At 41.1% G+C, this 27638-nt stretch overlaps 1 protein-coding gene across 2 annotated transcripts in view; it reads right to left on the bottom strand.

Annotated features, from left to right (window-relative positions):
• LOC126236531 (uncharacterized) overlaps positions 1-27638 on the bottom strand; it is a 350541-nt gene that overhangs the window by 257255 nt on the left and 65648 nt on the right. For both annotated transcript variants that reach the window (XR_007544933.1, XR_007544932.1), the window contains exon 2: positions 9330-9554. The gene's annotated coding sequence lies outside the window, so the exon portion shown is untranslated. The remainder of the gene's footprint in view (positions 1-9329; positions 9555-27638) is intronic.

Genomic DNA, 27638 nt, shown 5'->3' on the forward strand with positions numbered 1-27638 from the left:
AGCGTACCTCAACGACTACAGTTGTGATGAAGTAGGCACGTTGTGTGTCACACAAGACGGACATCTCGGCTTAACGGCGCGGCTTGCGACATGGGTCCTAACCATAAATTTAAACAAAGTAAGAATAAGCAGTCTACAGGCGTGGTTCGTTCCCAAGAGTCAAATGAAAGCTGAGGCGAGGCAGTCGACCTTAAGAAAACTTGTCATACGCGACGTCTTCAGCAGAAATGTATTTTGTCCTGATGGACTGTATCGACCCATCTGTACTTGAAAAAATAACGTTGTTTTCCGTTTCTCAATCTAGCAATTCTCAAAGTGGTTCTTTGACCAAAAGAGATGAAAATACCCAAATAAGAAATTTGAGGTAGATAGTGCTCCCGATCAAGTGTCTCTGGGAGAATATTACATCACTTAATACAGAAAATTTTTACAGTAACAATAGATATGTTTGATAATTTGTCAGTGTTTTGTATACGTAAATGATTCAACAGTTTGGATGGCACACGTAAATCTGTTAAACGGCAAAGAATGATACTCTTTTCGTCGACACGAAAATAGGTCACCAAGTGCCAAACATGACAAAAAGTATAGAACTTCGAGAACATCCACTCCAGGTGGATCTGCACTTACAAAATTGTTCATTCAATTACAAATGTGGTGGCATAGTGAGACACAATGAACATATGCACAGAGACATTGCAGAAAGAATGACTATAGCGCGAATGTACGCAATGTAATGACATGACAGAGGAAACAGTCACATATGCGTTGACTTAGAGTACGTCGTTCGGCCATAGTCTTTTGAAGCTGCATAGAGGAAGAAGCTGAGTTTTAAGTTGAACAAGAAAAGGAATACAGCCATCCATTCATATTGATGAATGAGAAATACAAGGAGTTTTCACCTTCTCGCATTGACCTTCCTGAACAGAAGTTATTTTCTCTGTAGCTTCGGACACGTACTGTGGGATCGTATTCTTCAAGTAAAGGCTGTACCAAGATTATGTTTTTGACATCGCCATTAACAGCATAATGTCCACAGCTATAATTTCAGGAATGCACCCATGTTCTAGGTGTAGCGTCTTTCATTAATAATCAAAACGTTTCTCTTACCGTGTTAGATTCGTTCTCACTGCTTAAATTTAGAATAAAACTCTTCAGAAATAGTGGCCGAAGACATCCGGCGTAAAGTCACCCTCACCCTGCCAACGGCTTTGTCAAAGAGAGCGGAAGTGCCGACAGAGCTTCAGATCTTTCTCTTTCCCTTATAGTGGCAAACTGCCCCTAGAAGGCGGAAGACTCAGTAATGTTGAGTGGCATGATGATGCAGAAGACAATGAGAACCACTGCGTTAAGGACAGATAATGCGTATCTGCAAGACAGGTGACCTGTAACTGAGAAATTGCCCTGATGACCTCTCCAGTGGGAAAACATTACTAACAAGTACCGCATTCAGATCTCTGGGAGGGGACTCCGAAATGAGAGGAGAGTTTATCAAATGATTCAAAAACCAAAGAAAGAATAACATTTCACGAATCTGGACGTGGAATGGTGGAAGTTTCAACATGGTAGGGAAGCTAGAAAATGTGAAAACGGAAATGCTAAGGCTCATTATGGATCAGTGGGCATCACTGATGTGAAATGTGACGAGACATATCCTTTCTGGTCAGATGAGTATACAGTAATATGGAAAGATGCAGAAAATGGTATTACTGGATTAGAATTTGTTATGAATGGGATGGTTGGACAACGAGTGAGTTACTGCGAACGTTTCACTGATGGGGTTGCTCTCATCAGATTAGACAGCAAACCAACACTGACAACAATAGTTTGTTTATGCATGCTTCATCGCAAAGAGATGAAGAGGTAGAGAAATTATATTAGGATTTAACGGATAATTCAGTATGTAAAGGTATATGAAAATCTTGTAGTCATGGGGGATTGGAAAGTGGTTGTGCAGGAAGGGGTATAGGATAGGTTTACATTAAAAAATGAACTTGGTAGTACGAATGAGACCGGGGAAAGATTAATATGTTCTGCAATAGGTTTTAGATGGTAATAACGTAAACACTCTACAATAATCACACAAGGAGGAGGTAAACTTTGAGAAGGCTGCGAGATACATGAAGATTTCAGTTAGTGACATACGGAAGTAGCAAGGAGTGAAGAGACACATCTGAACCTCTTTGAGGCTATAGATACAGCCATAATTAATACCTTACCAGGCAGTTCAGCTGAAGAGTAATAGACATCTCTGAAAGGGGCAGTCGCAAAATTTGAAGATAGAAACGTAGGTAAAAGGAATGTAACTGCGAAGAAACAGTGGATAAGAAAAGAAATACTTCCGCTGATCGACGAAAGAAAGAATTAAAAATCCGATCAGTGAAATTCAGAAATACAAGTCACTCAGGAATGAGCCAAATAGAATATGCAGGGAACAGAAGGGAATATAAGCATTTGTGATGTGGTGCTACTGAAGAATGTTTAAAATTAGGTGGGCTGAAAAAGTAAGACATGAGGGGGCTCTCCCCAGAATATGCCAATAAAGGAATGTATGGGAAACACTGAAAAGAAAGAAGACGGAATGATAGAACATCTGCTAAGACATCAGACAGTAACTCTTATGTTACTGGATGGAGCTATAGAAGATACAAACTGTAGGTGTAGACAAAGGTTGGGATACAACCAGCAAATAACTGAGGACGTAGGTTGGAAGTGCTACTCTGAGACGAAAAGTTGGGCAAAAGAGAGAAAATGGTGGCTGACCGCAACGAACCAGTCAGAAGACTGATGAGTAAAAAAAAAAATCCAGGTTAGTGCTCCCTGTTCGTGGCGTATTTCTTAATTTTTGTTCGTCATAAAGTCTCAGCTCGACACAGTGTCTAAATCTTTGTAGAGAAACATTTTTATAGACTACAATTCTTCATATTGTCTTTTTAATTGAACTGAATTATTTCTACTCTAGATTACTGTAGCAAATCAGTTACATTACTGAGCCAGCTTTTTGGTGATAAATGGAGATGTCTGGAACATGTCAGGGATGTGAAAGCAAGGTGCCAGGAAACACATAAAATCATAAAGTACCTAACTGCCTACAGTCCTCGAGTCCTGCAGCTTTACATTACATTTCTTCGGTTCTGTCTTGGATACAACTGCCCTGTATATGGACTAGCAAGGCAGACATATATGAATTAGACGTTGTCCATAATGAGATAATGAGATCGTCATTATGTATCTAAAGAACCAGCTTGATTTCTAACATACGCGACAAGGCTGCGGAGTCATGCTCTCCACACGTCTGCATTTTCTCATCGTGAGACATGTCGTGTAGATAACGGAAACATTACCATTGAATAAAGGAGTTAATTCACATTTTGATCGTCTGTGCAGAAACTGGCAGCACACAAAAGTATTCACGGTGCCTGAGTAAGAGGAGACGTGTTCATACCTCTCTTCCAAATACACAGTTTTATTTGCCTTCTTATAGTGCAGTCAACAGCGTTCACAATACAGCTCTTCTGGGAATGACATGCTGACTAACAACCGCCAATTTGAGCCCTTTAAAAATACCATCATCGCATTCCTCATCATGTCATGCTCTCCACACGTCTGCATTTTCTCATCGTGAGACATGTCGTGTAGATAACGGAAACATTACCATTGAATAAAGGAGTTAATTCACATTTTGATCGTCTGTGCAGAAACTGGCAGCACACAAAAGTATTCACGGTGCCTGAGTAAGAGGAGACGTGTTCATACCTCTCTTCCAAATACACAGTTTTATTTGCCTTCTTATAGTGCAGTCAACAGCGTTCACAATACAGCTCTTCTGGGAATGACATGCTGACTAACAACCGCCAATTTGAGCCCTTTAAAAATACCATCATCGCATTCCTCATCATGTCATGCTCTCCACACGTCTGCATTTTCTCATCGTGAGACATGTCGTGTAGATAACGGAAACATTACCATTGAATAAAGGAGTTAATTCACATTTTAATCGTCTGTGCAGAAACTGGCAGCACACAAAAGTATTCACGGTGCCTGAGTAAGAGGAGACGTGTTCATACCTCTCTTCCAAATACACAGTTTTATTTGCCTTCTTATAGTGCAGTCAACAGCGTTCACAATACAGCTCTTCTGGGAATGACATGCTGACTAACAACCGCCAATTTGAGCCCTTTAAAAATACCATCATCGCATTCCTCATCATGTCAGCTTATGCACGGACCGGTACTCTGTCCGGACGTGATTGGATATCAGCTGTATTTTGCAATTGGATGGCATATACTCATCGAAAGCTCCGGCGTCTGTGTTAGCCTGTTGTTCAGTTACAGACTCTGAGAAGTATATAAACAATGCTTCCGTAACCTCAATATTGCCCAGGACACTATGCGTGAAAAAAACAAGATAACCAAAATGTTAATAGTTTGGAGAGAGAGTCAAAGATATGTAATGGTGAGCCCCCTCACCTTCATCTGCTCTAGTAGATTCCGATTTTACTAGAGTTTTAGGAATTATTCTCTGTATCGTGTGCCACTATTGCTCTGTGCGATTCCTGTCGAAGTTAACTGACTGTTGTGATGTGAGGTGACCTTCTGTTTATTAGTCGATGCCAATATTATTGTTCCTGGGAGTGAAGGCGCTTCAGTCAGCTTATCGTGAGATTTTATCGTAATATTTCACGAGGACACTATGAACCACTTGAGATTATACGCACAGCTGTGCTGAAATGCATTTTTCTTAGCCATCCCTGTACTTGTTTACTGTGAGGTCACCGCCTCTTTCCGGTGGCGGCCACGGAAAGCCAAGTGCAATAATATCGTGGTTGTGTTGTAACAGATTCAGTACATATGTAAACTTCTTCGCTTGATTTGTATACATGTCCATCTTCATATTCATTATGCTACGAGAACATCAGGAACGGTTCAGGTCAATATGTGCTCATATCTGTTTGTCTTCATTGGCCACTTGTTAGTTCAATAATATCTGTTCTACGATGCTTTTACACATATGATTACTAAGCAAGATTGTTGGTATTCCTATGACTGCTTAGGCCTCTAAATACTCGACACAACTTCGAAGGACACATACACATGAACTAATTTTCATCTTAAGTTACTTCAGGTGAATACAGGGTCATAAATACAAAATCAGATAGGGGTAATGAAGGAGTAGGTTTAATAATGAATAAAAAAAGGAGTGCTGGTAAGCTACTACCAACAGCATAGTCAACGCATTATTGTGGCCAAGATAGACACGAAACCCATGCCTACTACAGCAGAACAAGTATATATGCCTACTAGCTCTGCAGACGATGAAGAAATTGATGAAATGTATTATGAGATAAAAGAAATTATTCAGGTAGTGAAGGGAGACGAAAATTTAATAGTCATGGGTGACTGGAATTCGAGAGTAGAAAAAAGGAAAGAAGGAAACATAGTAGGTGAATATGGATTGGGGGAGAGAAATGAAAGAGGAAGCTGTCTGGTAGAATTTTGCACAGAGCATAAATTAATCATAGCTAACACTTGATTCAAGAATCATAAAAGAAGGTTGTATACATGGAAGAATCGTGGAGATACTAGAAGGTATCAGACAGATTATATAATGGTAAGACAGAAATTTAGGAACCAGGTTTTAAATTGTAAGACATCTCCAGGGGCAGATGTGGACTCTGACCACAACTTATTGGTTATGAACTGTAGATTAAAACTGAAGAAACTGCAAAAAGATGGGCATTTCAGGAGTTGGGACCTGGATAAACTGACTAAACCAGAGGTTGTACAGAGTTTCAGGGAGAGCATAAGGTTCAAATGGCTCTGAGCACTATGGGACTCAACTGCTGAGGTCATTAGTCCCCTAGAACTTAGAACTAGTTAAACCTAACTAACCTAAGACATCACAAACATCCATGCCCGAGGCAGGATTCGAACCTGCGACCGTAGCGGTCTTGCGGTTCCAGACTGCAGCGCCTTTAACCGCACGGCCACTTCGGCCGGCGAGAGCATAAGGGAATAATTGACAGGAATGGGGGAAAGAAATACAGTAGAAGAAGAATGGGTAGCGCTGAGGGATGAAGTAGTGAAGGCAGCAGAGGATCAAGTAGGTAAAAAGCAATATTCAATTCAATCGATGAATGGAGAAAATATAAAAATGCAGTAAATGAAGCAGGCAAAAGGGAATACAAACGTCTCAAAAATGAAATCGACAGGAAGTGCAAAATGGCTAAGCAGGGATGGCTAGAGGACAAATGTAAGAATGTAGAGGCTTATCTCACTAGGGGTAAGATAGATACTGCCTAGAGGAATATTAAAGAGACCTTTGGAGAAAAGAGAGCCACTTGTATGAATATCAAGAGCTCAGATGGAAACCCAGTTCTAAGCAAAGAAGGGAAAGGCCAAAGGTAGAAGGAGTATATAGAGGGTCTATACAAGGGCGATGCACTTGAGGACAATATTATGGAAATGGAAGAGGATGTAGATGCAGATGAAATTGGAGATACGATACTGCATGAAGAGTTTGACAGAGCACTGAAAGACCTGAGTCGAAACAAGGCCCCGAGAGTAGACAACATTCCATTGGAACTACTGACGGCCTTGGGAGAGCCAGTCCTGACAAAACTCTACCATCTGGTGAGCAAGATGTATGAGACAGGCTAATTACCCTCAGACTTCAAAAAGAATATAATAATCCCAATCCCAAAGAAAGCAGGTGTTGTCAGATGTGAAAATTACCGAACTATCAGTTTAATAAGTCACAGCTGCAAAATACTAACGCGAATTCTTTACAGACGAATGGAAAAACTGGTAGAAGCCGACCTCGGGGAAGACAAGTTTGGATTCCGCAGAAATGTTGGAACACGTGAGGCAATACTGACCCTACGACTTATCTTAGAAGAAAGATTAAGGAAAGACAAACCTACATTTCTAGCATTTGTGGACTTAGAGAAAGCTTTTGACAATGTTGACTGGAATACTCTCTTTCAAATTCTAAAGGTGGCAGGGGTAAAATACAGGGAGGGAAAGGCTATTTACAATTTGTACAGAAACCAGATGGCAGTTATAAGAGTCGAGGGGCATGAAAGGGAAGCAGCGGTTGGGAAGGGAGTGAGGCAGGGTTGTCGCCTGTCCCGGTGTTATTCAATCTGTACATTGAGCAAGCAGTAAAGGAAACAAAAGAAAAATTCGGATTAGGTATTAAAGTCCATGGAGAAGAAATAAAAACTTTGACGTTCGCCAATGACATTGTAATTCTGTCGGAGACAGCAAAGGACTTGGAAGAGCAGTTGAACGGAATGGACAGTGTCTTGAAAGGAGGATATAAGATGAACATCAACAAAAGCAAAACGAGGATAATGGAATGTAGACAAATTAAGTCGGGTGATGCTGAGGGAATTAGATTAGGAAATGAGACACTTAAAGTAGTAAAGGTGTTTTGCTATTTGGGGAGCAAAATAACTGATGATGGTCGAAGTAGAGAGGATATAAAATGTAGACTGGCAATGGCAAGGAAAGCTTTGTGATGAAGAGAAATTTGTTAACATCGAGTATAGATTTCAGTGTCAGGAAGTCGTTTCTGAAAGTATTTGTATGGAAGTGAAACATGGACGATCAGTAGTTTGGACAAGAGGAGAACAGAAGGTTTCGAAATGTGGTGCTACAGAAGAATTCTGAAGATTAGATGGGTAGATCACATAACTAATGAGGAGATATTGAATAGACCTGGGGCCGGCCGCTGGTGGCCGAGCGTTTCTAGGCGTTACAGTCTGGAACCGCGCGACCGCAGGTTCGAATCCTGCCTCGGGCATGGATGTGTGTGTTGTCCTTAGGTTAGTTAGGTGTAAGTATTTCTAAGTGCTAGGGGACTTATGACCTCAGCAGTTGAGTCCCATAGTGCTCAGAGCCATTTGAACCATTTGAACCAATAGAATTGGGGAGAAGAGGAGTTTGTGGCACAACTTGACAAGAAGAAGGGACCGGTTGGTAGGACATGTTCTGAGGCATCAAGGGATCACAAATTTAGCATTGGAGGGCAGCTTGGAGGGTAAAAATCGTAGAGGGAGACCAAGAGATGAATACACTAAGCAGATTCAGAAGGATGTCGGTTGCAGTAAGTACTGGGAGATGAAGAAGCTTGCACAGGATAGAGTAGCATGGAGAGCTGCATGAAACCAGTCTCAGGATTGAAGACAACAACAACAAATTACTTCTACAGGCGTATCTATAAGCCATTAGAAGGATATACTTGCGCTTTTTGGCTTACGCATAACCTTTACTTTCGTGCTAATCAACGCATTGCCAACACAATTTCTGACTCGATGGAAATGTCAACTAGTACTACGACTACGCTATTTTCCACTCCTTCTACCTCGATATTCTGGTCTGACACAGTTAACTAGCTTTTACCAAGTTCTGCTTTCACGCTTCACTGGCTCCCAAATACGATGTGTGGGCTGCTGCTCTTTATAAATGCTTCAAATTCGGGGTAATTTTTACAATGCTTGTGCGGTTGATTACTAATATGGGGTATCATCGCCTGTCTTAGGCACACAGCACACTGTAGATATGTGTCGTTGCGCTTTCTATGAGTTGTTCATGAATTTTAATGACAAAATGATCTACAGTACAAGGTGACGTCCGGTACATTAGCTTAGTATTGTCCGGTCCACCTAATTTCTCGGGTCTTGGTTCGTGGCTAAATTTGGAACTTTTCCAATCTTGTACCCTATTTCTATTTTTTCATGAACGTACAACGAGTAGTGTTGATGTACACTACTTCTTCTGTCGACCTTCAACAAAGTACAATGAAAAGTGCGCCCTGCCCATCATTTTACAACGTTTTACTGTATCTAGATCTAGGTACAAAGCTAGCAACATACTTACTTCAAAATAAACGACTCGGTACTGGTGCTAACAACCGTCGCCCATTAAAGTATCTCTTCGCTAAATGTTGAGACTATAGCCCATGGAAAACTTTATGTCGCGTTATACAACATAATACAAATAAAAGAACTCAGTTTCTGAACTGTAGAAAGTTAAAAAATTCAGCAGATTTAAGGGTATGACATGTAAATGGAAAAAGAGAATTAAATATGTGCAGGAAATTGCTTTGAATAGTTTTGGTGAAGATTTAGATGAGTTTGCAATATCGTAAAGTGCAGAATCTTGCATTGTTCACGAGGAGGTTACAATTTACTGTTTCTCTAGATGGTTTGATTTAACTCATATTCTCACATTCACTTTGGAATACTTCACGAAATATTATGCTTAACAGTCCGTGGTTATCTCGTCAATCATGAATAGAAAATCTTGTTATTCAAAGTAACGTACCCTTCGGTAGCAGGTTGTAGCAAGAATACAGCTTCAGTGAATTAGCATACAAGTAGAACTTGTTGTCTGCCTGGACACAAATGGTATCCTCGTCTTCTTCCGCGTACGACGCCGCCACCAATGTTCACACAGCCGGGTTGGTGGCGGACGGCTGTTCCTCACCCTGGCTGGCAGCATTGGTCGACTCTTCTGGTTGTCCTTGGACCACCGCAACTGCGACCAGTGCTGTATTACAGCTCGTAACTTTGTCCACTGCCTGTTAGTTCGACTTCACCATCTAGCACTCTGATACAACTGTCTGGTACTGTGACTCTGGCAGGTGCTAGTTTTACAATAGTCTGCTGACTCATGCCACAACTCGGGAACTTGCTAATGTATTTTCTCTGGATGGTAATGGTACTCTGTTGTCTGTTAGTCCCTAAGTTGTACATGAAACCCAATGTAACTGATATTAGGGAAGCTATGGTAGGAGGGTACCTCATATTTGTAACAATTATGTCGAATGTTTTAAGACAAGTGTACCAAAACAAGGGACTGTTTTCTGTAGCTGACTGCAGATATAACTCAAGATATCGCTCTTAATGGAACAAAATCGATAATTGGAAAAATAATATGAAAGGTACGACGAGGAAGTGTCACATGGCCACTACTGCTCGCGATGTACACGGTGTAAAACAAAAAGTATTGCATATTTTGAGAGGTTGCCGTTCGGATAAAACCATGAGAAATGCCCTGTAAAAATGGGATCTAATACGCTTACCTTAAGAGCTTTGAGCAGTTGTTGAAACTGTAAACCGTATTCGCAGTTCTGGGTAAGTGCACTTACATTAACTCTAACAGGTCCACTATGTATTGTGAACAGCTTGTAGTTTTTTCTGCAATTTCCAGCATAATGGAAGCCTGTTATTACAGACGGTGAACAGCAAACACCATTTCGAGCACGTCCTTTAGCGGCGTCTCACAATATCAGGTCGTATGTAATACCCGATGTCTCATGTATTTTTCAGCTACCGCCTGCGTTTATAATCATTTCTTGTAACTGTATGTCTTTATGAATTTTGTCATTAAGTGGATTTTATCAAAAGGTAATATAAGCTGGGTGAATAAATAAGACATAAAAAATACTAATTGCATTAAATACGCTGGCAGTGTCAAGGGAATTATATTGACCTATTACGAAGAATATATTTCATGGAAAGATAACGACGTTGGCGCGAGAGCATTCAGTCCAAGAACTAAGCCAGAGATGAGTTGCGAAGCATCTCTTGTGTGATAGAGACGTGTGTGTTGGCGCGCAAATGCCAAAAGGAGATTGTTATGGAAATTGTGATATGGACACAGAACATGATCACAAGAAAATGTTGGAATTAATGAAGACTGCTGTGTGCATATATTTTATTCAGTTTGCTCACTCATCAATAAGAGTCTACCGCCAGTAATCAATTTCGTAATAAGCATTACATCGTGCCAGATGCAACTCATCGCAAAGTATTTTTATTGCTGTGTAATAGACAAGCCAGTGTAATAGTAAATTTTTGAGACATTGTTCAATGCAAACTTTACAGACTCAGGTCGTTAACCACGAACAGCGTATTGCCCTCAAACCATAGCTTCCGAGAAAATAGAGGGTACAAGAAATAGTTAAAAGAAATTCGATTCAGTTAAAGTTACAACAGATTTCCAATAAAATAATCATTGTAATAAAAAGCAGTGGTATCTACATTTGTTCATAGAGTGGTGCACAACTATGGTAATGCAGACAAGCGGTTCACTATACGAGTAATTCATACGCAACTTGTATTTTATTGACAAAAGTAAGCTGGTTATATTACAGTCAAAGAAATTTTACTATTTAATGTTATGTTTTGTAAATGAGATTACGTGCATACATCTACCTAACATTAGGATTCCCAAATAATAGTCGCCATAAATGACGGTTTCTACGGCATCATTTGCGAGGTAACCGGCAAAGAATATTTCCCTGTCCTAGACAGGATTAAACATATTTTCAAACAGACAGCATTTTCATGAGTTACGTAGTACAGTGTTGTTTCTATGGAGTGTTGCTAGTCATTGCAGAATTATAATTAACGTTATTTGAGGCTAGATTGACGTCTTAAGTGCTCATTTTACACGTGTTCCTAACATTGAAGCTTGCGTGAATGCATTTTATTTATTTTCGCATTACTTTTCTTGCCAAATTTTTGGGTGATTGGCTATTTACCAAATTTAACTTTTGCCCGTTTTGAATCTTGTGACCTAATTCATTCAGACGACACTGGCATACCAGATTACGCCTAACTACAGTAAAACATTATTTATTTCAGTTCTCTTACATTTATATCGTTGCCTCACACTGTAAACAATCGTGTGATAACGATCAGGTCGCAACTCTCTATACTGTATCGGTAAACAGCGATATTCGGATTAGAAGCCTTGTTTCCATTTACTATGGGAAAGCAGGTACATAAGTCACATAAAAATATTTTTTTAGTCCAGGCACTATATGTAGATTATATGCTGCTATACAACAACAAAATAATGTCATCTCATTTGATTACTTATTAGCTTATTGCATTCTGTGGATGATCGAGACAGCATCTAGGTTAAGTAGACTTGATGTGTTTCACAGTAGTGAAGATGAACAAGTGCTCATGCTTGTTAAGGTGTGCATTTCAAAGACCAAATCATCTCTCCAAAGATGGAATACTTTCTTTTAACATCCTGTATATAAATGATCTAGTTATAATGACGTAAGTTCTATGAGATATTTCGCAGTGACGCTGTAGTATGTAGCGATGCTGCAACGTCACACGGCTGTAGGGCATTGGAAATCTGCAGGGGATCGACAGTTGGTGGAGGTCCTCTAAGTTAATCTTGTAGTAACTAAGTATAATGCATTGCAACTAAACAAGTGACGCGATCCATTGCTGTTCAATTACACTATTAGCGATCCATCACAGGAACCACAACATGTGTAGGAGTAATTTCCCGAAGCGACCTGAAATGGAAATGACCCCAGAAAATCGGTTGCAGCGAAAGCGGTTGCCAGTCTCAGATCTTAGGAAACCTCTTACGGCAATACAGGATCAAATCGCGTTACATAACTTGTAGGAACATGAAACGTATTGACCTTGACGCTCTAACAGCCGATTGCTCAGAAATCTCATGGCATCAAATAATCAGAAAACCCACAATCGACGGCAAAATTAATGAACTTGGTGATAAACTCACTGCTCTCTATGACAGACATGCACCTGTGCGCACAATCCGTGTAAGAAAATCTCCTGCTCCATGGCTGACAGCTGAATTACGTCAAATGATGACTAATAGGGATGCTGCCCACAGGCGTTTCAAGGCAGATCCGAAACCCGAGCGTTTCGAAGAATATAGAAAGCTACGGAACAGAGTGAAACAATGCATTCGCAATGCTAAAATCAGGCACGCTCGCTCCCTTGTATGCAGCGATCTGACGCCCACGACTCTATGGAAGAATCTCCGTAGCTTGGGGGTCGGAAAGGCAAAATCGGAAACCACTTTTCATGTGTCAGCTAACGAATTAAATGAATTCTTCTCTGCACCTCTGAATACCAGCACAGCTGATAATTACCGTCCACAAGAATCCCTAAACAGGATAACTAACAACGATACCTTCCATCTAAAACATGTAACAACAAATACGGCAAGAAAAGCAATAATGAGAATCTCTTCTGATGCAATAGGCAACGACAGTATCGGTATAACCATGATTAAGAATGTTGCCGATATCTTAGTGCCTGTCTTAACTGACATATTTAATTTTTCCCTCGTGAACGGAATATATCCCACTGCATGGAAAAGAAGCCTAATTCGACCCATCCCTAAGATCGAAAACCCGCAACTGCCTAGTGATTACCGACCAATTAGCATACTGCCTGCTGTTTCCAAAGCACTTGAATATATTGTTCATGACCAAATCACTGAACACTTGCATGAATTCAGCCTATATGACAAATTTCAATCCGGTTTCCGTAAACATCACAGCACAAACACTGCTCTAATTAAAGTAACTGATGACCTGAAATATGCCATCGACAATCGAAAGGCAACAATATTGACGCTACTGGACTTCAGCAAAGCTTTTGACACTGTTAACTTTGACATAATGCTCAGAAAAATGCAGCAGCTTAATTTCTCTGAAAGTGCAATGAGATGGTTTGAAAGCTACTTAAAAGACAGACAGCAATGTGTTGTCTGCGTAAATGAAAAATCTTCCTGGAAACATGTTTCCTCGGGAGTGCCACAAGGATCAGTCTTAGGACCACTTTTGTTTTCTTTATATGTCAACGATATTTCATCGGTTCTGTCCTCCTGTAAATATCATTTCTATGCCGACGACCTCCAGCTCTATCTAAGCGTCAGACCTGAAGATGTAAACACTGCAATCGCTCAGATGAATGATGATCTGTCTTCAGTAGTGACATGGGCGAAAAACCTGGGGCTTAAACTAAATGCAAAAAAGACGCAAGTAATCTTAATAGCCCATCAGAAATTAATAAGTTCAGATTTCCGCGAACGGCTACCTCCTATTCTGCTCGACGGTACTCCAATACCATATCAGAAAACAGTGAAGAACTTGGGTGTAACTTTGGATGAGCATCTCAACTGGGCGGAGAATACAGTCGCAGTGTGCCGAAAGACGTCTGCTTGTCTCTATGCTCTCAAAAAGTTTCGGAACATATTTCCACAGGACTTGAAACGCAGGCTCGTGCAAGCACGCGTTCTACCGAACCTCCACTATTGTGATGTGATTCAACAAGGCATGAGCAGTGAAAACAAAAGACGGCTAGAGCTAACCATGAATGCCTGTGTGCGTTACACCTGCAACATTCGCCGATACGATCATGTTAGTGCTTCATACTCCCAGCTAGGGTGGCTGCGGCCGGACAAATTGCGCGACTACCACACTCTATGTCTACTCCACCGACTCCTCGAGGCGCAAACACCCCAGTACCTTGCTTCAGAGATTAAAAACCTGTCATGTCATCATAATCGAAACACGAGGTCACTCTTATTTGGTATCCTAACTGTGCCCACACACAAAACAAAAACTTTTGCAAACTCCTTCTCAGTTGCCGCTGTCCGCCTCTGGAACAAACTGCCCCTTACCTTGCGCAAAATTCAATCTCCTGCTGCTTTTAAGAAGAAGTTGAAGCATTTCCTACTATCATCCTCATAAAGTTCTCCACAAAATTAATGTACAAGGACAATCCCCTCATCTGTCAAATAGCAAAGCTAGCGTCTCCTATGTTGCTCCTGAGATGCCTTCCACTTCATCCATCTCTATTAGCCACGCAATATTCTTTTCCTTTATATTTCCTTAATTATGTTTCATCATGTCTCTCTATTCTTCTCCTCCCTTCACCATGAGTCTCCCTCATACTCCCTGCTGCCAGCACTCCTATCTCAAATCTGTCTGTCCAATAATGTCTAATTATAACAGTACTTGTGATCTAAGAATATAAACTCTATATGTATGTAATTTTCCAGGTGTACCTTTCAAATTGTTTATTTCACTTTTTGTACTAGATGTAGTTTAACATGCCTACTAAAACATATGAATGTAAAATAAGTAGAATGCCTGGTTAGATGTAAGAGAGGGCCTGATGGCCCTAATCTTGCCAGGTTAAATAAATAAATAAATAAATAAATAAATAAATAAATAAATAAATAAATAAAATTCTTCCACGAAAGAGGTACCTTAGCAAAACTCGCTCAACAGTTTCGCGAGTTCTGCTCGCCCGTCTGCCATCGAAAGAGAAGACAAAGAAAACATAGAAGACGCAAAGAAGATCGGCGCGTTGGTAATTGTGGGAGCTTAAGAAGATACTGGAGAAACTTCATCTCCTTATCGTCAAACTGATAATTAGAAACTAAGACAATATTACTACGGCTATAACTGACTCTGTGATATAACATGATGGGTTTGGTTTCCCTCACTGCGTTTCTGTTTGCGCTTTTTAAGACTAGATAGTATTTCGTCCAGCATACAGTAAGAGATTACTTCTCTCATTATCTGATATGCCGTTCGTTAATTTCTTTATTCAAAGCTTAGTCACTCCATTGGTTTGGAATCCTTCATCTCTCCTTATCTTGTGTTATCCTTTTCGTTTTGCAATCCTGTAAAATGCAGTATAGTCTGTTTCCCGTTATTTTTATCTTCATGTGGCACTGCTAGTCTTCCCGTCTATTACTTGTTACGATTGTTAGTTAGCTACTCTTGTGTAAATAAGTGCTAGGCTGTGGCGCTTTACATTCGTAATCACTCGAGACGTACTCTCAGACGACTGAAATTGTTGATATAGACGACGCGAACACTTTTCGTCGAGTATCTATGCGCTAACACAGATCGAGACCACAATCAAATGGAAAAATCTTCCTAGAACCATCTCAATACTCAAAACTGTTTCCCATTTCTATTTCGTCGCTAATTGAGGCAGTGAAGAATTATCCACCGAGTGTAGAAATAGATTTTCACGCGAATTACTACCTCAGGAATTGTATAAAAGAAAGGTAAGAAAAAAAGTTAATCGTGAACAAAAATTTATAAATTATGCCAATACTTACCAGCAGCCGGCCGCGGTGGTCTAGTGGTTCTAGGCGCGCAGTCCGGAACCGCGGGACTCCTACGGTCGCAGGGGACTGATGACCACAGATGTTAAGTCCCATAGTGCTCAGAGCCATTTGACCATTTGAACTTACCAGCAACAAACAACAGAGCAGCCTTCATTGTACTCGCTAAGAAATACTACTGCTATCGGTCTTACATTTTCATTTATATATATTTAAACACCCTATGACATCATCGAATGTTATCGTACCGTTCCTTTCTGATTTTCCCTTCCAGGAACTGTGGTTGCTGCAACAAGTAGCAGATTGACTTTCCTTGTTTTTGTCAAGCTACATTGTCGTTCGCTCTGTCACATTTATTACTAACGCTATTTCAACAACCTTGTCAAAAAGACGGGTTATCATACTGCACCGTTCACTTCCTTCTCATTCGATGTAGCATCACGGGGTAGGCGTGCGGTCTGAGTCGCCGTGTCACGGTCCGTGCGGCTACCCCCGTCGGAGGTTCGAGTCCTACCGTTGGCATGGATGTGTATGTTGTCCGAAGCGTAAGTTAGTTTAAGTAGTGTGTAGGCTTAGGGACCGATGACCTCAGTAGTTTGGTCCCATAAGACCTCTTCACAAATTTCCAAATTTCATTCGATCTCATTGTAAAAAGACGAGTGTCCTTCACTTTCTTCTCATTCGGCGCCATTGTAGTAGAGCCGAGAAAACAATAAGCCGGATGTCCTGGTAAGTTAACTGCCACGGCTCACCAACACAGCTGAGTAGACCTGTCACACACGTCTTAGGGGTTGTATTTGTTAAATTTGCCGAACAAACGAGAAAGTGCGAGTAAAAAAGTGAGTTCCTAGAAATAGCTCACAACCTTCTTAAAAATTAGAAAAACACTATTTAGACGCAGGCTCGAAATGAAGATTTTTTTTTCTATCGAAAAAGCCTATGATAAAGAATTACGGTTCAAATCCTGATGCAAGGAGATCTAGTCATGCCATTGATAATTTCTACTACTCATTTTGCAATCCAAACAGCTTTTCATTTTTTAGGGGAAAGTCTTGTACATAGAGGAAGGTATTATTTTGTATGTGACGGGAATGATACAGACGCTTTTTCGACGCTATGCGACGCGTGGAACTCGCGACGACTACTTGCTTGGGCTGTACAACTACACAATCAAACACGAAACTGCAAATACCTGCTGGAACGCCGGAGAAAATGCTCGTGACGACTTTTCGGAGATCAGTTATATGCAGACTTTACGTGTCCTATTCAATTGAGCACACCACAGATTTAATCTAGTGCGACATTCGTTTTAACGATATGTGTCAACATGGACACTGAAACTCGAAGAATAGTAAGTGCTTGAGCAGCGACAGCATGGCCCTGTCATGATTGGTGTCCGCGGTGGTCACAGGAATGAACGCTCGTAAAGAGATTAGGTTGCTGACCATCGTGTTTGGCGTATGGCTGTGGCATCGTACTATATCTGCGTCTGCAGCTGCAATTTGACAGTGTGTATCGCAGTGGTACAGCGAACTGTTACAAATCAATTACTTAAAGAATAGCTCCGAGAAAGACGCCCTCTAACGTCGATTCCTTTGAACCCAAAAAACTGTCATTACCGAAATCAGTGGTGTGAAGCGAGAGGTTACTGAGCGAAGGATGCAGGTCTGTTACGTTTTCTGATGAAAGCTGGTTGTGCCTAGCTGACGGTGAATGCCCTTGCCAACCTGTATGCGTGCTAAACACACTGGGTCGATACTGGAAGTTATGGTCAGGGGTGTGAGTTCGAATGATTGCGGAAGCACTCTCACGATTCGCCCACGCATCCTGAATGGAAACTTCTAGGTGATTTGTTGATTTGACTCGATGTGCTGCCATTTATGAACAGCATTCCAGTGTGTGATTTCCAACAGAATAATGCTTACCTACATACCGCTTATGCACCCCAGCATACTATACATACTGCCGCCTTGGCCTGGTCTATCAACATATCTGTCTCCAGTCGAGCACCATCGGAAGGCAACATCAACTTCTTCCACAGCCTGCAATAACTGTCCCTGTACTGAGGGACCAAGTGGAACAGGCATTGAACACCATCGCACATACTGACATACGGCACCTGTACAACACAATGCATGGAAGTTTGTATGCTCGCATTCAACATTCTAGAGGTTACACCGGTTATTAATGTACCAGAATTTCTTATATGTAGTGCCTTACGTCGTTCTTGGTTAATCTGTGATCTTTCAAAGACAATTGCTTACATATGTTGCCTAGTCAAATGTAGTCCAGAAATTTTATTACTCTGAGGTTAATTATTTTTGGTGATGCGATTTGTTTCCCTTAGTGTATATTACAAGCTAGTCCAACAGTAGATCACTGCCGTGTATATACTTTGGAAGAGCGCGGATTTTGTTATTCACTTAAATACAAGTATTTACCATTCCATTCATGGACGGAGCATAGGCGGACGATCGCTCGTATGTACCTGCGCCAGAAGTCATGAGCTTAATTTTATGTTCATAGTGTCTACCACGATGCATAAAGGGATGAAAGGTTTTCTCAGATTCTGTTCTTGCGGGGTGTAGGAATGTCTAGGCTTCCACGGAATGTCTGATTTCTGGCGTCCTTGTAACAACATTTGCTACTGGAGTCTCGTCCATGACGTTTAGGAATTCCCTGACTATGTACACCACCCTTTCGTTTATGTAGTGTATTCGTTAGACGTCGTTCGGTAGGACGACCTGTTTTGAATTCCACAGGCTTCAGCAATATTGTAGGACACACTGCACGAGATTTCTATGAGCAATGAACAGCGTAGATAACATCGTTCGAGGAACTGTGGTTGCAGCAGTTTGACATTCTTTGTACTTGAAAAGCTGTATTATCGTTCGCTTTGTCATATTCATTATCAACGCTATTTTAACAAACGTTGTCAAAAACACTGTTTACTATACTACACCGCTCACTTCTTTCTCACTGTAGTAGATCCGAGGAAACGGATAGAGGGGTGTCCACGTAAGTTAACTGACATGACTCACCAAAACAGCTGAGTTGAAATGTCACATACGTCTGAGGTCAGTACTTGTTAAAAGTGCAGTGAGAAGAGAAAGCTCTAGTAAGAAAGTGAGTACCTACAAATAGTACATAGCGCTTGATGTAAAAAATTTGTACAACATAATTTAGGCAGAGGGTCGAAATAAAGCTTCTCTTTCTATTAAGAAAGCCTCTGATAATGCAGTACGGCTCAAATCCTGATGAATAAAAATGTATAGATGCCACTGATCGTTTATACTATTCACTCTGCAGTCCAAACAACTTTTCAGTTCGAAGGAGAGAGTCCTGTTCCTAGAGGATAGTACATCTAGGACCTAGGTGGGGTGCGATATTAAATATATCGACTGAATCGCCGAAGAAACTGACATAGGCATATTCAGATAGAGAGATTTGTAAACAGGCAGAATACAGCACAACGCCTATATAAGAAAACAAGTGTCTGATGCAGTTGTTAGATCGGTTAGTGCTGTTAAAATGGAAGGTTATCAAGAATTAAGTGAGTTTGTACTTTCTGTTATAGTCGGCGCACGAACGATGGGACACAGCTTCTCCAAGGTACGAACATTTCACGAGTGTACCGGGTAAAACATCAAATCTGCGAAATCGCGGCAGCCGTAAAAGGATCTTGTAATAACGGAACCAAAGACGACTGAAGAGACTCTTTGAACGTGAGAGAACTTCAAAACTTCCACAAATTGCTGCAGATTTCGGTGAAGAGCGAGCGAATCATTCATGCAGCAACATCAACATGGGCTTTCGTTGCCGAAGGCCCATTCATGTACCCTGATGGCTGCACGACACAAAGCTTTACGCCTCACCTGGGGCCGTCAACACCGAATTTGGGCTGCTGATTACTGGAAACATGTAGTCTGGATGGACCACTATCGTTAAAATTGTATCGGCCGTATGGACGTGTACGGGTATGGAGACAACCTCCGGCATCCATAGACCCTGCATCGCAGCATGAGACTGTTCTAGCTGTATTTAATACATTTATTTCGATGTCAGCCTTTCTTCGTTCGTGCGAGGATTTAGAGAAGGAACTGCAGTGCGGTCTTCCTCTGTGAAACAGCATTGGAAAAATGTGTTTAATATTTCAGCTTTACGCGTGTCATCCTCTGTTTCAGTGCCATTATCATCCCAGAGAGTCTGTATATGCTATTTCGATCCAATTACTGATTTAACGTAAGACCAGAACTTTCAAGGATTTTCTGTCAAGTCGTTACATAGAATTTTACTTTCGAATTCACTGAACGCCGAAGATGCTGAATATAACAAAACGATGTGCAGAAAAATGTAGTTTTTTTCCGTGTTCGCGCTTCGATCGGTCTCCAAGGCAAGCCCATCTCCAAGTAGTGCACCCAACCACGAGCATCAGCCATCATCAGCACACTGTCTTGTGCCCACACTGAGGTAATAGAAACAGATTCTGTCTGTGGAGTTTCATTTGACTTTTCGGCATCCCAAAATTCGAACTGAGGGTTCTCAATGGTAGCACCCGTAGAACTACTTTGACTCCTTAGATAAAATCATGGTACTGCATCCCAATAATTGATTGTTTATCGATATTATGTGTTTTTCCTTTTCGCTCTACTCCCCCTTCTCGTAATAGAGAAGTCTCGTTGTACTACGTACTTGCGAAAACTTCGTTTACATTAGTATACATGATTGTTCCTTGCACAAATTCATGATCATTTTCGCGTTTCTTTTAAAGGAAATAAATGTAAATGAAACATGGGACTCAGGGAAGGTAGGATTCGGTGAGGACGGGGCCTTATTCAGTTACCGTTGGTTGCTCAGTTTAAAAAAATCACTCCACTCAAACGTCCTGGGTCCGGTGGACAACAAGGTTGTGGCCCTCGCAACTACAGCCCCTCGATCCGGCAATGCCTGCATGCCGCCAGCGGTCCTGGTATGTCCTCACGCTGCTGGACCTACCTGCTGCTTCGTCCCAACCTAACTGGTCACACCCAAGTCTGAAATCACTCACGTCCTTCCAAAGATAGTACCACGGTACTAGGTATTGATAAACGCTGCTGCTGCCACTCAAGGAGAGACAACGCTAGCAAACATAGTTGCACCATTAAACGCAAGCAGAAAACGAGACGCCACAATCCCTATTACACGATGCCAATCTACAAACGGCTCATAATTGTAAACTGAATCATTTCCCTTCATCGTTTTTGGAGGGAACTTTGAACATTAATTTGACAGATCACACATACCAAATATACAGCCAGTTTCCAAGTGTACTTACAGGCTTGTGAAGTCTGCATGGATCGATGGTAAGGTACTATTTCATGTTTGTAATGATTGACTTAAATACTCAATATATACGATTGGCTACTACATTCCCTCCTCCCATCCAGCCATGTAAAATATAGATCTTGTTGTTGATGGGGTGGCTTCCGATTCCAGCAGTACAGATAGCTTTAAATAGGTGCAAAAACATTGGGTCGTTATCTGTTGAAAGATCAAACGAACCTGTGGTTCCTGATGAGGGGAAGCAACCTGTTGTATTTTGCAGGGAAAAGGACATTGGGAAAATATTTTAAATTGGAACACGTTTTCAGGGGCAAATGTGGACTCCGGCCACTATTTATTAGTTGTGAACTGTAGATTAAAGCGAAGGAAATTGCAAAAAAGGTCGAAATTTAAGGAGATGACAACTCGAAATTTCTGAAAGAACCATAGGTTGTTCATAGGTTCAGAGGGAGCGCTTTATTGAGCATTAGGCAACGATTGACTAGAACAGAGAAAAGGAATGCAGGAGAAGACGAATGGTTAGCGTTGAGAGATGAAATAATGAAGCTCAGGATACAGTAAGTAAAAAGACAATGCCTAGCAGAAATCCTTAGATAACGAAGAAGTTACTGAATTTATTTGATGAAAGGAGAAAATAAAAAAATGCAGCAAGTGAAGCAGGCGAATGGGAATACAAATGTCTAAAAAATGAGTACGACGGGAAGTGCAAAATAACTAAGGAGGAATTTCTAGAGGAAAAATGTAAGGATTTATTAGCACGTTTCACTTGGGAGGGACAGATATCGCCTACAGAAAAATTAAAGAGGCCTTTGGAGAACAGGGAAGCATCTGTATGAATATCAAGATCTCATATGGAAAACCAGTCACAAACGAAGAAGGGAAACTAGGACGATGGAAGGATTATAAAGAGGATTTATAGAAGGGAGACAAACTAGCAGGAAATATTATAGAATTGGAAGAGGATGTCGATGAAGATATGGGAGATACGATACTGCGAGAATAATTTGACTGAAACTTGAAAGACCTAAGTGGAAACAACGCCTCAGGAGTAGAAGCATTCTGTCAGAATAAGTGATAACCTAGGGAGAGCCAGCCATGACACCAGGCTTCCATGTGGTACGCTGCATGCGACATGTGAGTATCCCCAGACTTCAAGAAAAAGACTAACACAAAATGTTTAGAGAAAAATGGAAAATCCAGTAGAAGCTGACTTCTGAGATCGGTTTGTATTCCAGAGCACCGACCCACCGATTTAGAACATAGCTTAAATTGGCTATGTTGACTGGATTACAGCAAACGGCTGTTCGCAATTGTACAAAAACGAGCGAGCATGTTAAGACCGGAGTGAGACAGGGTTGCAGCTTGTCCTCGATGTTATTCAATCTGTACATTGATCACGCAATAAAAGGAAACCAAACAAAAGAATTAGAGGAAGGAATTAAAGTTCAGGAAGAAGTAACAAAAAAAGCTTTGAGATTTGACGATATGTAACTCTGTCAGTCAACCAAGGACCAAGAAGAGCAGTCGAACAGAATGGACTGTGTCTTGAAAGGTGCATAAAAAATGAACATCGACAAAAGTAAAAAAAAGGAAAATTGAATGAACTCGAATTAAATCTGACGATGATAAGGGAATTATATTAGAAAATGAGACAATGTGGTAGATCAGTTTAGCCATTTTAGCAGCAAAATAACTGATGATGTCCTAAATAGAGAGGATATAAAATGTGGACTGGCAACAGAAAGATAATCTTTTCTGAAGAAGAGGAATTTGTTAACATCTGATGTAGACTTCAGCGTTAAGAAATCTTTGCTGAAAGAATTTGTATGGTGTGTATCATGTCTCAGAATGTGTCCTATCAACTGAGCCCTTCTTTTAGCCAAATTCTGACATAAATTTCTTTTTTCCCCAATTCTGTTCTTCAACTCCTCATAGTTACGTGTTGGACCTATCAAATTTTCAGCATTCTTCTGTAGTGCCATGCTTCAAAAGCTTCAATTGTCTTATTGTCTAGACTATTTATGGTACATGTTTTACTTCTATACACAACCCGAATGGAAGAAGGGATATTTGATAGGACACATTTGGAGGCATGAAGGGTTTACCAATTTATTACTGGAGGGATTTGTGGAAGTAAAATTGTAGATGGAGACGAATACAGTAAGCAGATTTAGATTGATATAAGTTGCAGTAGTTATTGAGATATGATGGGGCTGGCACAGGATTGGGTAGCATGGAGAGCTGCACCAAACCAGTCTCCGGACTGACGACCACAACAACAGCTTCCACTCTTTTTTGAAAGCATTTGGAATACGCAGTTACTGTTATTACATACTCACGATGGTTAACGTGCTTACTCAATATGTAGGTCGAAGAAAAAATGTCAGCATGTGAGTCCTCATTCAGATTCAAATAAAAAGTGTGTCTATCAGAATCAGACTGGGTGCATTTACAAAACATACGTATGAAAATGATGAGCTGGCGATACAATCACATTGTTCAGTGCATCAGAATGTTCATAGGAATGTGTATCACACCACAGAAACCGTACCAACCGTCGTAGGTCACTGAATAGTATGCTGGAACATCAAACCAACATCCACCACAGAGCTATGGTTCGACTCCACACCAGGTTGTTGTTCTCTTATTTTAGACATCTGTTCCCCAATTATTGTTATTAAAAAGCTGGACATAGTTTGGCCCTTGACAATAGCCTACCTCTTCGCAGTGGGATCCATTCAAGTGTAAGATTATGTCCACTAACCACGCAGTGCCCAACCATTACTGGTCTTATCAAGTTAATACAGAGCAGTTTCTCGACTGCAATACACAAACGAAGAACACGTTGTCATAATTTTTTCTTTTTGTTGGCCTCAGCAACACCTTTGGAAAACTGGTAATCTTCGTCCATAACTAACGGACAGAGGTCGTCCAGGTACTAAACATACTCTACAAAAAGAGGATGCAATTCTTGATCCATTCGCCAACCACCTGGGAAAAGTACTCTTGATACTGCAAGGCACTTTCAGATGTGTCAAAGACTGGCCTCTGAAGTGTTACATGACAAACTGCTTTCATATCTCAACACGTTAATTCAATACCCAGCGACCAAACGATCACTTCGACAAGTGCACTTTTGTGAATGACATTTACACCAAGTGTAAGATGATGGACATTTTATTAATAAAGTGATATGAACTGACATTACTGATCGGAATACAGCCTACATGTCACCTGTGAATGTGGCTTTCAGGCAGCAACCTATTGGCTATCGTCATGGGAGTATTTCTTTCGGGCCCTTACCTATTGATGGACAAGATGAATGTGCCCATCTGTCGTACAACTTTTTAGAACACACTGCCTGACGCGTTAGAAAACTTTCCACTTGGTGTTCGACAACAGGTACGATTTCAGTATAATGATGCACTGCTACACTTTGGGAATGTACATAATTATTTAAATGAAAGATTTCCAGGTGAACGTGTTGGTCATACAGATCCAGTCTTCTGGCCTCCACATTCCCCGTTTGTTTATCGAGTAGGATTTTACTAGTATGGACACTTACAGGAACACGTTTCTGGGTGTCGTAGGGTCGAACAAAGTAAGATCCAGGGAGTGGTGAATTGCACGTTATTGCGAGATGGTCGCATTGAACGTTGCTCACATGTGTTCATACTGGCACTGTGAAGATAAGCCTGGATGTCAAATGTACTGAATAGAGTTATTATGTGTATCGAAATGTGCAGTCTAGCCTATATTGTTTCCTGTGCTTCATTAATACAGACGACGTTACTGTATCCGCTAATACTTTGTATTGGCTCTATTTGTTTCATGAACGAAACAAAGCGGTCGTTTGCATTTGTAAGAAGTTGAAGCAAGAAGAACTACAATCACAATGGTCTTGCTTAGCTGGAAAAGAAATTCCGCGGGAATTAGAGTCGTTATAATACCCTATAATGTTTTAGCACGATTCACGAAGGTTTCCATCTCTGTTAGCGATCGTGTAGGATTCCACTTGCCCTACAAAGCGTAGTTTCTACCCTATACTTGATGCTTATCACAAATTATAGCGTATGATTATGGTCATTTTTAACTCCTCCCATTCGGAATTCTTTTTGTAGTGGTTGACCGAGCGAAATATCTCACGAAATAAGCGCCAAACGAAAAAACTACAAAGAACGAAACTTGTCTAGCTTGAAGGGGGAAACCAGATGGCGCTATGGTTGGCCCGCTAGATAGCACTGCCATAGGTCTAACGGATATTAACTGCGTTTCTTTTTTAAGTGGGAACCCCCATTTTTATTACATATTCGTGTAGTACGTAAAGAAATATGAATGTTTTAGTTGGACTACTTTTTTCGCTTTGTGATAGATGGCGCTGTAATAGCCACAAACGTATAAGTACGTGGTATCACGTAACATTCCGCCAGTGCGGATAGTATTTCACATAAAAATGGCTCTGAGCACTATGGGACTTAACTTCTGAGGTCATCAGTCCCCTAGAACGTAGAACTACTTCACCCTAACCAACCTAAGGACATCACACACATCCATGCCCGAGGCAGGATTCGAACCTGCGACCCTAGCTGTCGCGCGGTTCCAGACTGTAGCGCCCAGAAACGCTCGGGCACTCCGGCCGGCGCGGACGGTATTTGCTTCGTGATACATCACCCGCGTTAAAATCGACCGTTTGCCAATTGATGTATGGCTATTGAGATCAAAATCCCCAACGGGCATGTACTATGTATGCTGCTATGTATCCCGGACGACATCATCGAATCGTGCGGAGCGTTCGCCGGATAGTTACGTTATTTAAGGAAACAGGAAGTGTTCAGCCACACGTGAAACGCCAACCACGACCTGCAACAAATGATGATGCCCAAGTAGGTGTTTTAGCTGCTGTCGCTGCTAATGCGCACATCAGTAGCAGACTAATTTCGCGAGAATCGGGAATCACAGAAACGTCGGTATTGAGAATGCTACATCAACATCGATTGCACCCGTACCATATTTCTATGCACTTTGAACGTCGTATACAGTTCTGCCACTGGACACAAGAGTAATTACGGGACGATGACAGATTTTTTGCACGCGTTCTGTTTAGCGACGAAGCGTCATTCACCAACAGCAGTAACGTAAGCCGGAATAATATGCACTATTGAGCAACGGAAAATCCACGACGGCTGCGACAAGTGGAACATCAGCGACCTTAGCGGGTTAATGTATGGCGAGGATTTATGGGAGGTGTGGTGCCATTTTATCGATGGCAATCTATATGGTGCAATGTTGATTTCCTACGTAATGTTCTACCGATGTTACTACAAGATGTTTCACTGCATGACAGAATGGTGATGCACTTCCAACATGAAAATTCCTGACTGATTAAAACTGTGTGGGGGACCGAGACTCGAAATCGGGACCTTTGCCTTTCGCGGGCAAGGTCCCGAGTTCGAGTCTCGGTCCGGCACACAGTTTTAATCTGCCAGGAAGTTTCATATCAGCGCACACTCCGCTGCAGAACGAAAATCTCATTCTACTTCCAACATGATGGATCTCCGGTACATAGCTCGCGTGCGGTTGAAGCGGTACTGAATAGCATATTCCATGACAGGTGGATTGGTTGCCGCACGTTCACCGGATCTGACGTCCTAAGATTTCTTTCTGTGGGGAAAGTTGAAGGATATTTGCCATCGTGATCCATCGACAACGCCTGACAACATGCGTCAGCGCACTCTCAATGCATGTGCGAACATTACGGAAGGCGAACTACTCGCTGCTGAGAGGAATGTCGTTACACGTATTGCCAATTTGATAAGTTCTCAAAGGAACATGTATGACATTAGAACAACCGAAATAAAATTTTCAAACGTACCTACGTTCTATATTTTAATTTAAAAAACCTACCTGTTACCAACTGTTCGTCTAAAATTGTGAGCCATATGATTGTGGCTGTTACAGCACCATCTGTCACAAAGCGAAAAAAGTGGTCCAACTAAAACATTTATATTTCCATAAGTACTACACGAATATGTAATAAAAATGGGGGTTCCTATTTAAAAAAACGCAGTTCATATCCGTTTGACCTATAGCAGCGCCATCTAGCGCGCCAACCATAGCGCCATCTGATTTCCCCCTTCAAGCTAGACAAGTTTCGTTCTTTGTAGTTTTTTCCTGTGACGCTTATTTCGTGAGATATTTAGCCCAGTCACGACCAATGGACCACCCTGTGCACTTGTTCACTAGCTTAAAGCTATTTGTAACTGAGATTCATAAAACAGAGTTTATTAATCGAAAAATCACTGTAATCAATCAAATTAACAGTTATTGTGCAAAATGGTTTCGCACTTGATATGAAATAATACGTTACTGATAATG

Source organism: Schistocerca nitens, chromosome 2 (genome assembly GCF_023898315.1).
Source record: "Schistocerca nitens isolate TAMUIC-IGC-003100 chromosome 2, iqSchNite1.1, whole genome shotgun sequence".
NCBI classification, from domain to species: domain Eukaryota; kingdom Metazoa; phylum Arthropoda; class Insecta; order Orthoptera; family Acrididae; genus Schistocerca; species Schistocerca nitens.